We start from the raw sequence: 4,080 nt of genomic DNA, 5'->3' as shown, positions 1-4,080 counted from the left end.
ATTTATATAATGGGATAAAGCAAATGCCACTAGGAACCAAGATCTTCAGTGTGTTTTAGTCCATTTGTGTTGCTATAATTTATAAGAAAAAGAAATGTGTGTGATCTGTGACACGCATCCTCCCCCATTCCCCCTTCCTCCCCACTCCTGGTTCTCTGACATTTACACTGAAGCTGAATTACCACCCACCAGCGTTCCTGGTTCTCCAGCTTGCAGATGACATACTGTGGGACTTTTTGTCCTCCATAATCACATGAGCCAATTCCCATAATAAATTGCCTCTTATATTTCTATATATTCTATTGGTTCCGTTTCTTTGGAGAACTCTGAGAAATATAGTATCAGTTTACATGGAGGATAGAGAAATATATTAAATGACATTCCAAGGCTACAAATTCAAATCCAGGATGTGGGAAATCACACGTGACAAATTACCCAGTTTCTTCAATAAATAAATGGCATAAAACTAAAACTAAATGACACAACGAACAACAACAACAAAAAGCCATTGTATTGATTAAAAGAGACTTAAGAGCAGCAACCATCAGCCCTGTCAAGATGGTGGCTCCTTGGAGCTCAGTGGCTGGGAGGCGGCTAGGGGCTCCTACTGGTACACAGCGAGTATGTGGTGGTGATGGCTTATGCCAAATTATCTGTTGCATGCTTGAAAGTTAATGTCGGGCCAGGCGTTGTGGCTCCTAGCACTTTGGGAAGCCCAGACGGCGGATCGCTTGAGCTCAAGAGTTTGAAACTAGCTTGGGCAACATGGCAAAACCCCATCTCTACTAAAAATACAAAAAAATTGCCAGGTGTGGTGGTGCATGCCGGTGGTCCCAGCTATTCTGGAGGCTGAAGTGGGAGGATCCCTTGAGCCCAGGAGGCGGAGGTTGCAGTGAGCAGAGACTGTGACACTGCACTTCAGCCTGTGTGACAGAGAGAGACCCTGCATAAAAAAAAAAAAAAAAAAAAAAAAAAGAAAAGAAAGTTAATGTCATAGATAGCCCCACTGGACAGGTTCAAGGGAAGATATATCAATTTTGACAACTGAAGACAACATTGTTTCTAAGCTGGTAAAAATATTAAACTTTTAAGGAAAACAGAAATATAATGTTTATTATGAATTTCCAGCCAAACAAAGGGCAGACACACTGGTTTTCAATGCTCTCCTTGAGTAGAAGCTGCCTCCTCTAGCGCTTCACACATTCTGGATTGAAAGCCACAATTACTCTACTGTGACAAAGCCGTGGTGTTGGTTTGCTTCATAGATTCCTTTTCCCTTGGGTTTGATCCTGCGTGGAAAAATGTCTGTAACAGCACTGATCGGATTATCCTGACCAGAGGAGACCCTCTCCTTTGCCGCCTGTGAGAATGGAATCATGGATATAGAGATGCTAAGAAGTGCCTAAATCTTCTGGCAGATAGATTGTGAATATCTCAGCTTTTCCTTGGAGATACGCGTTCTACTTTGATTACCCATGTGTTTGGTTTCCTTGCACCTCTGCATAAAGTGCACTTTCCTAAAGTTCAGTTACAAGAACATTTGGGACATCTCTCCAACCTGCATTCCTTTTGCGATGCTCTCCTAAATAGTTATTTTAGGCTTAGCGTTGGAGATGGATGACAATCTTCACCAAAACCCTCAACTTCCTCCTTGGAAACTGCCAACATTCAAATTAACGTCAGTGGAGGAAGAAAGTAATTCCTTATGTTAAATTAAATAATAAGTACTCATTAAATATACAGCTTATTTCCAAATAAAATGTTTTTAATTTAAAAATTACAAAAAGGCTTTTAAAATATGCTCTTTATTTTTAAAAATGTTTTTAATCTAACTTAATGGTTATTTCAAAGTAGGAAGCAAAATTAAAAAACAATAAATGGAAAATATATATTAAAAGTTATAAATATGAAAAAATACATATTTTTGAAAATATATTTTTAATTTAAAAAGGTTAAAAATATTTTATATTAAAAAAACTCAGCCTGACATGGTGGCTCATGCTTGTAATCCCAGCACCTTGGGAGGCTGACAGGAGGATCACTTGAGGCCAAAAGATCAAGACCAACCCAGGCAACATAGCAAGACCCTGCCTTCCTAAAAAATAAAAAATAAGTTACAGGGGCACACCTGTAGTCCTAGACACACAGGAGGCTGAGGCAGGAGGATCATTTGAGCCCAGTGTGTTGAGGCTGCAATGAGCTATGATTATGCCACTGCACTCCAGCCTGAGCAATAGAGTGAAACCCTGTCTCTGAGTAAAAAGGGAAAAAAAATTGTATACACTATATTTTGTCCTAAAATAAAGTAACTAGTTATTTAAAAATATATATACAGTTGGCCAGGCGCGGTGGCTCACGCCTGTAATCCCAGCACTTTGGGAGGCTGAGGTGGGCAAATCACTTGAGGCCAGGTGTTCGAGAACAGCCTGGCCAACATGGTGAAACCCCATCTCTACTAAAAATACAAAAAATTATCTGAGCGTGGTGGTGGGTGCCTGTAATCCCAGCTACTCAAGAGGCTGAGGCAGGAGAATCCCTTGAACCCGAGAGACAGAGGTTGTGATGAGCCAAGATCATCACGCCACTGCACTCCAGCCTGGGCAACAAGACCAAAACTCTGTCTCAAAAAAAAAAAAAAGACCGGGCACCGTGGCTCACACCTGTAATCCCAGCACTTTGGGAGGCCGAGGCAGGCAGATCACCTGAGGTCGGGAGCTCGAGAACAGCCTGGTCAGCATGGTGAAACCCCATCTCTACTAAAAATACAAAAATTAGCCAGGCGTGGGGGCAGGCACCTGTAATCCCAGCTACTCGGGAGGCTGAGGCAGGAGAATTGCTTGAACCCAGGAGGTGGAGGTTGCAGTGAGCAGAGATAGCACCATCTGGGTAACAGAGTGAGACTCCATCTCAAAAAAAAAAAAAAAAAATATATATATATATATATATATGTATATGTATACACACACACACACACACACAGTCATCCCTTGGTATACACAGGGGGATTGGTTCTAGGACCCCCAAGTGTACCAAAATCGATGCATACTCAAGTCCCCCAGTCTGCCCTGCAGAACCTGCATATACAATAAGTTGGCTCTCCATATACAAGGGTTTCATATCCCATTAATACTGTAGTTTTGATCCATGTTTGGTTGAAAAAAATGAATATGTAAGTAGATTTGCACAGTTTGAACTTCTGTTGCTCAACGGTCAACCATAAATAAATCAAGACAAAAAGTCCAAACATGTCATCAATGATCTAAAAAAGTCATAATAAGCTTCATTTTAAAATTTTATTTTAAAAGTTTTGTGCATAATCAAGTTGACTAATTAAAAAATTATATTTCTAAAAATTAAACTTTAATGCTAAAACTACATTAATACAAAACAAAAAAATTGGTCCCCTATGTTAAAACAATAAGATTTTCTTAAAATATTAATTTACACTTAATAAAATTACTACAAGTGGCCAGGTGCAGTGGTTCATGCCTGTAATCCTAGTACTTTGGGAGAGCAAGGTGGGTGGATCACCTGAGGTCAGGAGTCTGAGACCAGCCTGACCAACATTGTGAAACCCCCAACTCTGTAAAAACACAAAAATTAACCAGGTGTGTTGTTGCACACCTGTAATCCCAGTTACTCAGGAGGCTGATGCAGGAGAATTGCTTGAACCCAGGAGGCGGAGGTTACAATGAGCCAAGATTGTGCCACCACACTCCAGCCTGGGCAACAAGAGCAAAACTCTTTCTGAAAAAAAAAAAAAAAAAAAAAAAAAAAAGAATGATGTTGGTCTCATAGAATGAGTTAGGGAGAAGTCCTGTCTCCTCAATTTTTTGGGAAAGTTTTGGTAGGAATGGTACCAGTTCTTCTTTATACATCCAGTAGAATTCAGCTATGAATACATCTGGTCCTGGGCTTTTTCCACTTGGTAGGCTTTTTATTACTTGATTTAATTTCAGAACTCATTACTGGCATGTTCAGGGTTTCTGTTTCTTCCTAGTTTAATCCTGGGAGGTTGTATGTTTCCAGGAACTTTTTTTTATTTCTTGTGAGTTTTCTAGTTTGTGTGAATAGAGGTGT

At 40.0% G+C, this 4,080-nt stretch overlaps 1 pseudogene; it reads left to right on the top strand.

Annotated features, from left to right (window-relative positions):
* Positions 1 to 558: 558 nt before the first annotated feature.
* LOC100590374 lies at positions 559 to 1,712 on the top strand (annotated as a pseudogene).
* The last annotated feature ends 2,368 nt before the right edge of the window (positions 1,713 to 4,080 follow it).

This window comes from Nomascus leucogenys, chromosome 12, assembly GCF_006542625.1.
Source record: "Nomascus leucogenys isolate Asia chromosome 12, Asia_NLE_v1, whole genome shotgun sequence".
NCBI lineage: Eukaryota > Metazoa > Chordata > Mammalia > Primates > Hylobatidae > Nomascus > Nomascus leucogenys.
The sequence above is the reverse complement of the archived record's forward strand: the minus strand, read 5'-3'. Positions and strand labels throughout refer to the sequence as shown.